Raw genomic sequence first — 10,258 nt, 5'->3', positions numbered from 1 at the left:
TGACACAAAAATATGGCAATAATAAACTGTGTATTTTGGTTTACACCATGTCTCTTCCATCATTTGTAATGGTTTGCATTCAGGCGCTCGCTACAGAAACAACACCACACATCTGAGATGCATTTGTCCCCACTGTATTTATTCCCGTCTTGTGTTGCATGTTTGCACTTGCTGTAAAGACAAAGCCGGCCAAAAACTGCAAATCATGGAAATGTAGTGTTTCCTAAACACTTCACAGTTGCACGTTGCTAATGATTGCCAGATACATATACCTCCATTAATAAGGAATTTTTAGCCTTGTGATTCTTTGATGTTTGTACTCGGTGCACATCTTAGTACTTTTGCTTAAGCCGTGTCTTAGATATTTTTCTAGCAAAGCTGCTGATTATTTGTGCTGATAAATCAGCGGGGACAGCTTTGTACCCAGCCAAGCTTTGGATGTGCTCCAGCTGCTAGTCACCTAACATTGTTCATGCAGAAAATGAATTGAAAATGAATTTCATGGAACTGAGGGAGCCCAAAATAACCCGCTATGCAACTTTAAAGGACGGGCTGTTTTCTTTCTTTCTTTTTAAATGCTCGCATTCCTGCACAATAACTGTGATTAAAGCGAAGGATGAACAGGTGACAGCGGATGAGGCGCCGTAATCTCCGTGTAGGCTCGTGTTCTTGGACGAGCGTGCTGTTTTGTCAGTATCATCCACACTCTCGAGGACTCGCCAACACGCCACCACACCGCAAAAACAAACACAGTCCAACAGGAAATCAGAAATAAGAGTGGAAAATTAAGAAAGAGAAAGAGGGGGCAAAATGCTCTCTTTCTGTTCTCCTCTGCCCCCATTAATGATGACTTCTGCAGAGAGAGAGCCACCCTGGGACCTTCCTCCTTCACCCAGGAGATGAGAGAAGAGAGAAGTTTCACCTCACTAACAGCAGGGTCTGCCGAGACAATACCTCAGAGGACTGAAGATCCACAGCAATTAGCCCGTCTCTCCCTTTTTTCCCTTCATCACGCCCATCCCTGCACTTATCTGATTATTCAAAAAGCACCCGTGGCTTAAGGATGGATGGCATACATGTTCCCCGTGATTAGCTTTTTGACCCACAGCCCCGACTGCGGATGCGAGGCTTTTTATAGGTTATGAGTCACCCATCATCTGTAAAAATGTTGATTGCATAATGCAGCACTCCAGTTAAATTGCTAATTCATGCATGAAGATTTCAGGCCCAAATAAACATGCGTGCAGTTTGTACACTGAGGGGAGAAAAAAAGCGTCTTCTCACGATTCCTTTATTTTTACTTCTGAGGACTGAGATCCCAGATCATGAGTGTAACCCTGAGTTTGTATTTAACAAACTCTCATATCCCTGCAGTTAGAAAACACTGATGAGATTAAAATACAAAATTCAGGCAAACTTTGGGGATCTGCAGCAGATTCCACACAGTTTTTGACCCATTTTAATTCAGCGTGCAGGACTTCCTGTGATCTTAATGATGGTCTAATGTGTGAATGTCTGAAAATGAAACAGAGTATGGTTTATTTAAATGATTGGACTCTGGATGTTTCCCCTGTAAATGAGACGAAAGCTAAGCAGAGGAGTGGGATAACAATATTAATAATGTTATGCCCTTTTTATTCCCCAAAACACGAAGAAGAGGTCAAAAAGAAGAACAGATGGACAAACAGATGTGGATGAGAAACTTTCCTCTGCCTTTCTTTTTTCTTCGTCGCTGCTGCATGAAGCTCCTTACATCAGCTCTGGGGAGAAGTTCACCCAGGTTTTGTGTCATTTTATTTCCTTTCTCCTCTCTTCTTCGCTCTCTTCCTCCCTCCACATTGCTAATTCACCAGCCCACCGCCTCCCTCTGTCTGCCTGTGACTTTGCTCGTGGCGCTGGAACAGAGCAGAGGAGGAACTTTCAAAGTAGGCCAGGTTGCAGCAGGTAACGCAGAGTCATTCATGCAAACTGGAAGCTTGTGATGAGAACGAGAGGAACAGGACACCCTGGATCAGCCTTGGGCAACGAGAGGCAGAAGGGAAAGAGGTGAAGGGCAGGGGGAAAGAAAAGCAGGAGATGGGATAGTGGAAATCTTTGGGGACGTGCCCAAAAAGAAATGTATAAAATGTGTGTTAAATAGAGAAAAAAGTGCAATGAGAGATGGAAAGAGAGGAAAGAAGGTGGCTGCATTAGTCTCAATTTGGTGTTTACAAATAAGGCACATGGATGCACATTTTTGAAAAATACTTGTGCACAAATTAGTTTATTTCATAAAAAATTTTGGGGGTTTTATGAGAAAATGTGAAAAATGGATTTCAATATTTTAAATACAGATGTTTTAAAGACTGAATTTCTTTTCATTTAAGCAAATTCATCAAAAACTCCGAGATGTGCAAAATTCTCTTTGATTGTGTTTTGTTTCCAAGGAGCCACTTTTCTAACGTGGTCTTTGGCACTCCAGGCTTTCTGAAGATTGTTCACAGGGTTTATTTGGACATTGACTGCTTTTTCACATTTGTTTACACACGACCAACTTGAAATTGTATCTTTAGGAACTTTATTACTAGAAAAATATTGCAAAAAAGAATCACTTTTTTCCCATTTCTCCAGGTGAATCTATGAAAAATGCTAAAGGTAACAGTTTGACAGACATACAACGGTATTTTCACACTACACTGTGAAAAAGAAAGAGCTGTCAGTCAAAACCTGTGACATTTCAGCACGTTATGTGGTGAGTCCTTAAAAATATTTGAGAAAACTCCAAGTTGAGGACAAGAGAAGTGGCCGGTCAAAAAAAAGTATTTACAGCAGAGAGCAAACTGACTGGCAAACATGTCCAGATGTACTCTGCGTCTCGCCCTATGGCATCTAGGATAGGCTCCAGATAAGTGGAAGAGAATGGATGGATGGATTGAGTACAGTATCTGAAAGTCATTTTCGTAAGAAAAAGGAAAAATCTAGCAAAGACCTAAAACAGCACCTGAGATGTGCATCTACTGTTCACTGAAGCCTCGTCAGAAACAGGCTCAGTGGAAGGGAAGCTGTGAAGAAGCGCTTTCTAAGAAACCTGGAGAAAATTACACCAAAACCTGGACTGAAAATCAGCAGCAACAAGTCTCATGGAGTGATGAATCCAAATTTGAAATTTTTGGTTTATCTGTCAATATGTACAGAGCAGGTCAGGAGAGAGGTACAACTCTCTCCTGCAGCCATCTATAAAACATGATGGAGTCTCTGTCATGGTTTGGGGCTGCATTTCAGTCAGTGCTGTTGGGATCTTGTCAGAGATGATTATAAACACAGAAAAGTATCGTCTAATTTGATCCACTATGCAAAGGAGAGTGTAGATTGGCACTGGCTTCACTGTTCAGCATAACAATGATCCCAAACACACTGCTGATATAGTATCTTGATAGAGATGCAACAACAGGCAGCCAACATCCAAAGAAAAGCTTTAAATGTCTTTCAAGAAGCCTGGACAACTATTCCTGAAGATTACCCAACGAAATGAGAAGATAGCTTTTGCCAAAGAGAGTTCAGGCTGCATTGAAGAATAAAAACATTGACTTTGAAGCTTTACTGCATTTTCATTTATGTTTGCAGATCTCCGTAAAGGGGAACTCCAGGCCTCAAGGCCGGTGTCCTGCAGGTTTTAGATATCACCCTGGATCAGCACACCTGAATCAAGTGATTTGTTCATTACCAGGCTTCGGGAGAACTTCAAGACATGCTGAGAACTTAATTTAGCCATTTAAATCAGCTGCATTGGATCAAGGACACATCTAAAACCTGCAGGACACCGGCCCTTGAGGCCTGGAGTCCCCCCACCCCTAAAGAGTATAAGTGTACCTATTTTCTATTTTCCAAGCAAAGTATAAAGAAATTTAAAGAATAAAAAAATTCTTAATTGTTTTTCTAATTCAGGATTGCAGGGCTGAGCCCTATACTAAGCATTATAAGGCAAAAGGCAGAGTGCAGACCAGATAGGTCAACAGTTCAGACTGACACATTCACACCCACAGCCAATTTAGAATAATCATTGTGATTTACGTGCACGTCTATGGCAGGAATCCATGCACAGAGGCACAAAGAACATGCAAACCCCACACAGAAAGGCCCAACCCACTGGTGGATGTGAATCCAGGACCTTCTTGTATTGAAGGCAGCAACTTCAAATACCACACTGCTGCCCAAGGGTTCAACAATTTATTCTAATTAGTGGACTTCATTTTTAATCGCACTTATATCATTAAAAAAAAAAAACATGAATCTAGAGAAATGTCAGAACTCAAGGGAAAAGTCCCAAAACCAATACTAATTATTTGTAATCCTGGGCTCTATAGAGACACTGCATTATAATCAGATATGATTCTATAGTCAGGGGTGCACATAAGTGGACCAGATAAGAAGCTGCAACGCGCGTTCGCGTACATATAAAAGGCACTGTTTTTGTCCGCTAGAGTGTGATTTTCACGGCACATTCTGCACCACATCTCTGTGTGTTCATCATTGTTTGAAGCCAGCTCACCTCCTGCAACCACTTTTCCGAGAATACCCACTTGGGGTTCGCACTCCTTCTGACATTTCTTTGGAGGTGGAGGAACACCAAAGTAATTGCTTAAAGGAGCTTCTTCGACATCTTTAAGAGTTCTAAACAAATGTCTGTCCTCCTCCAGAAAATCTTATGTACGCAAACGCGCGTTGCAACTTCTTATGCAGGATTTGCTTATTTCAGCGAGACAAAGCTGCATCACGTGTTATCTACATGTACTCCGATAGCATGGCTCAGCAGAAAAAGAGTCTGGGTGCTAAACTGGCTGCGTGGAGGTCGGACCTGTCACCCACTGAAGACATTTGGTGCATTATGAAATGAAAACAGAGGTTCAGCTGAAATCCTGTCTGGGAAGAATGGGAAACATTTGTAAAACTACAGAGACGGTTTCCTCAGTTCCCAATCAGAGTGTTGTTAAAAGAAGTGAAAAAAGATGTCTTTGAACCAGCTTCTTCTTTTTAAGCCTTCCATCATACAAAAAGGAAACTTATTATTTTATATTTTCCACTCTCATAAAACCCACTTCCAGATGAACCGAATCAACTTTCTTGGAAATTCCTTGTACTTTTTACAATCCAGTACTCTAATAATAGAGTTTAGATAATTTGCAGAGGAAAATTTACACAGAAAGCAAATGTTTTGGAATCAGGGTCACATTAAAGCACTTTAAATGCAGCATGCATCCCTCTGTACCCATCTGCTATTGATTGAGATCATAAAGTCAGCAGGAAAGTGTTTACTGAGGTCATACATCAAGTGAGCAATGGGGTCACTTTCCCCACAGAGAATCTGAATTCTTTTTGCAATCAAAGGAGTCACCCTCTTCTGAAATGATAAAGAAATACATTTGAAAACATTTTTAATGTGTCTTTATATACAGTTTCTGGTTTGACTTTTTTATAGTGGATTATAAGAACTGTTTATATAGCAACGCTGATGTTGTCACTTCTCTGGTTAAGTCCCAGTACAAACGCATTGGGACGTGGTTAGAGATCAGTTGTGCAGCCACGATTATGTAGATGTGTAACTGTGATCTTAATGTTTCCTGATTAGGCTGTCAACCTTGCAAGATTTTGGTGCGCATAAATGCAATAACGCGTGAAAGAATTTAGCTCCTGCGCCACTTTCCGAGTGACCAAGCCCAGAAAAACAAGTGGACATGTTCACAGTCTAGACCCTACCGCAATGTGAAAACACACTAAGACTTTGATCTCCAGAATCTGAAGACACACACATGTACACAAAACGCAGTCTTCATTAACTGGCAAAAGGGACAAATCTTTAGATTTATGCTGGATGTTTGGTGCCGCATTGAATCCGTTGCTTGGCAGAACAAGCTTTGATCTAAAGGTCTTTTAAGATGAAAATGCCAAACTGGAGTCGGCTGTTGCCTGTGCAGAGAGGGTTCATGAGATGCAGCAACAACAATGCAGTAACAATGCCGTGCTGGTCATGATTAAGGGATTTTCTGTGCCGCTCCTCTCGTCTCTGGCCATCAGTAACCCGAGTGCAGCAGGGACTTGAGGCTGTGGCTGGATGAGAGGAGAGGAGGAGGAGTAGAGTGGAATGTTAAACATGTCCTCTAGACCCCAGAGGAGGAGGAGGGAGGGCGGCCAACATGGCAGACTGCTCGCTCTGTGCCTCTATGGCTCAGTCTCTATCCCTCTGTATCACTTTCCCTCACTTTCTTCCTCCCACTCTTATCTCTTGTTTGGAGATTTTTTGTCTTTAATTTGGAAACCGTTCATACTTGTCACCCTGTGAGTTGCTTTGGATTGCTCAAATTTTGTTTGTCACTCTTATTGTAATTCAGTCAGTGTACCAGCTGTTATTAGGCATTAGGATTTGCGTCACCAAATGAGGTAATGCTCATTCTATTCTTTCAGAATGATTGAAAGTGCAATACCATAATACCTTGCTGTTCTTTCTGAATGGGTCAGGAAAGTTTACATGCCTTAATTTAACAAATCACAATTTCTTTTGCACAGTATTATATTATTAACAGGCCTCCGAGGCAAACTTTAACCCGGTAGAGATTAGACTGCAGTGATTGTTGTAACATGATTTAAAGAATGGAAATAAACTAAATCGCAGTCACAACCTGATATCACGTATGTTTGCTGTTACGTTGATGCTGAGCAATTTCAGTTCAATTCAGTTTTATTTCTATATCATCAAATCACAACAACAGTAGTTATATTGTAAGGTAAGGTAAAGACAGTGCAATAATACAGAGAAAAAACAATTATCAGATGACCCTCTATGAGCAAGTACTTGGCAACAGTGAGAGAGAAAAACTCCCTTTAAACAGGAAGAAACCTCCAGCAGACCAGGATCAGGGAGGGGCAGCATGTCATGACAAAAGACGCATTGTGGAAAAGAACAAGATATTAATAACCACATAACACTTATAGTCCTGCTATAAACTAAATGTTTACATTTAGTGGTAAAGGCATGGTTTTACATTTTGGGAACTAGTGCAAGAAAACATTTGCATATTAACAGGATTTCTGTAACCTTGTCACTCAAAGCAACCATGCCCCTAAATGTACACAGCTTTGTTCCTTAATACAATTTAAGAATGTCAGCTATATCAAAACATGCATCAGAATTTCTGCAGTACTTGATCAAAGTGTGTGTTTTGTGACATAGTTGCAGATAAATGTGATTTGGCTTTAATACTTACAGACAACTCACAGTGCAGGCTGAAAAAAAGTCAATTTTCCTAACAACTTTTTCAAAAGCCATTTTCAGTCAGTCATATTGGAAGTGTGGATAATTAGAAGTGCCCCTCGATATTGCTGCTACTATCCACACATTGAGAATCAAAGATCACAGCAGACTAGCGGCATAAGACCCTCGAAGAGGCAAAAAGAACCCGGTGGTAACACAATTGCAAAAATCTAAAAATCTAGACCCAAAAAAAATCTAAAAACTGTGTTTAAAAATAGAAAAAAAAAATAACGATCATGTAACTTTAAAGACACCGTGAAGGAAACCACTTTGAAGCATGGAGCCTTGTGGTTTGGTGCTGCTTCGTTACCTCAGGGCCTAGATTGTCATAGAAACGGTTAATTAAAGCTCGTATCCAGACATTTTACAGGTGAATGTCAGGGCAGCAGTCCATGACCTGAAGCTTAGGAGAATCTGGTTGATGCAAATATGCAGTGACACAAAGTACACAAGCAAGTCAACAACAGAACTTTTGGAAAAAGGAAAAACAGTTGTGTTTTGGAAATGTCAGAGTCCTTACCATAGACACATTTAGATGCACTGGCTTGAAGACAGCTGTTTCATCAAGACTACTGATGGGCAGCTGCAGCTCAGGAGGTAGAGCTGGGTCTACTAATGCGAAGTTCTGTGGTTCAATCCATAACTACTCAAGGAAATTCCCTAATGGGGGTTGTCACTGTTGAAGCTGATCCTGTACAGTTATTATCCCGTGTGTTCAGTATTGATATCCAGATTACACTGATCAGTCATAACATTATGACCATCTGCTGAATATTGTGTTGGCCCCACTTGATGTCAAAACAGCCTTGACCTGTTGAGGTATGAATTCCATTAAATACCTGAAGGTGTGCTGTGATACCTGGCACCAAAATGTTAGCAACAGATCCTTTAAATATTGGAAGTTGCGAGGTAGGGCCATGGTCTGTCCAGCACTTCCTGTAGATGTTTGATTGGAATGAGATCTGGGGAAGTTGTAGGCCGAGTCAACACCTCAAACTTGTTGTTCTGCTCCTCAAACCATTCCTGGACCACATTTGCTTTTTGGCAGGGAGCATTATCCTACTGGAAGAGGCCACTGCCATCAGGGAATACTGTTTCCATTAAAGGGTGTACAACAATGCTGTTTTTAAGTAGCTGGTGTCAAAGGAATGTCCCAATGGATGTCAGGACCCAAGATTTCCCATCATAACATTGCCCAAAGCATCACACTGCCTCTGCTGGATTCCCTTCTTCCCATAGTGCATCCTGGTGCCACGTGTTCTCCAGGTAAGCAATGCTCATTTAAAAGAAGATGTGATTCATCAGATCAGGCCCCCTTCTTCCATTGCTTTGTGATCCAGTTCTAATGCGTGTTAGCACTTTCAGGTGGCCAAGGGTCAGCATGGGCACCCTGACTGGTCGTAGCTATGCAGCCCCATAACAAACCGTGATACTTTGTGTATTCTGGCACTGTTTTAACAGAACCAGCATAATTTTTTGGGCAGTTTGACATACAGAAGCTCGTCTGTTGGATTGGACCACACAGGCCAGCCTTCACTCCACACATCATCGGTGAGCCTTGGGCGTCCTCGACCATTACACTGGTTTGTCGCAGTTATTTTCTTGGACCACTTTTGATAGATACTGACCACTGCAGAGCAGAAACAACCCGCAAGAACTGCAGTTTTGGACCCAGTCATCTAACAATTACAATCTGGCCAAGGTAAAACTTGTGCATATCGTTATGTTTGATAATTTTTCCTGCTTCTAACTCATCAACTTTAAGGAGAAAATGATTTCTCGCTCCCTAATATATCCCACCCGCTAACAGGTGCCATGATGAAGAGATAATCAGTGTTATTCACATCACCTGTCAGCCACATAATGTTATGCCTGGTTGGTGTATAACTATTTGTGTCACTTGTACCAACACATAGACAATCAGGTACATTATGTTTGTCTGTAACTGTAACTTGGATGAACATCAGACCAGATTATGTCAGTAATCGGTTCAGAAATCCTGGTAATACTAACGGTTCAGTCATTTGTTGTTTCATATGTAGATTGTGCAGATTATGAAGCTAAAACCAGCAGCTGGTTTTCTTTGGTAAAAGGCAAAGGCAAAAAACAACCCAGACTCTCAAACAGCTATGTAACGTGTTGTTTGTTTACTCCATAGTAAATCAGAGGTATAATAATGCAGTGGATTTCCGGAGTAGAACATAAGCTAACGTGGGGCGCCAGCACTGTTGCATGCATACTAAAGCTGTAGACTTTGACAGGAGCACATAATCTATGGACTGTCTGTGGAGAAAGACAAAAGAAGCATACTGTGCATGTCATCACCCACAAATGGTGCAGGCAGCTGCAGGGGGATCAGCAAGAAGGTAGAGCTTCCCTCATTACATCCAGATCTGACTAGTGCTGCAGTGTATGGCCTTTCAGCATCTGAAGTTTTGACATTTAATTTGAGAATCCCCAACAGGCAGCTTATTATAATTTCAAAATACTGGAACCGTGTCAAAGACCATTGCTCCAAGTTTCTTCTGCAGTAGTGTGTCTCTGGCATCACCTGAAACATGCTGGATATATGTAGAAATGTATATATAGGTGGAACCATTTGCTACACTGTATATACATTCACACTAATCTTTTAAATGCCTCTTTCAGGCTTTAAAACAGTTACAGCCCTTTTAGCTAACGCTGCAGCAAATAACTCTACATATAGAAGGGTCACTATAAAAAGTCTTAATGTACTTACAAATCATGAAATGTTTCATATGGCACTCTGTGAGCTAGCCTTTGCACCACGTAGCTCAGCTGTATCCATCTGAAAGTTCAGAATTCATCTCACCTGAGAAAATTCTGGTTAGAAACCAGGATTCATTGACTGCGTGGGTGTGTTGGACAGGCTTCTTGCATCAGTTTGTTCTATTTCTCCAATAAACCACATGGGAAGCCATATTATATGCAGTAAATCACTATGGTAACACT

Source organism: Perissodus microlepis, chromosome 6 (genome assembly GCF_051167445.1).
Source record: "Perissodus microlepis isolate ML-2025 ecotype Zambia chromosome 6, ASM5116744v1, whole genome shotgun sequence".
NCBI classification, from domain to species: domain Eukaryota; kingdom Metazoa; phylum Chordata; class Actinopteri; order Cichliformes; family Cichlidae; genus Perissodus; species Perissodus microlepis.
Note: the sequence above shows the minus strand (reverse complement) of the source record.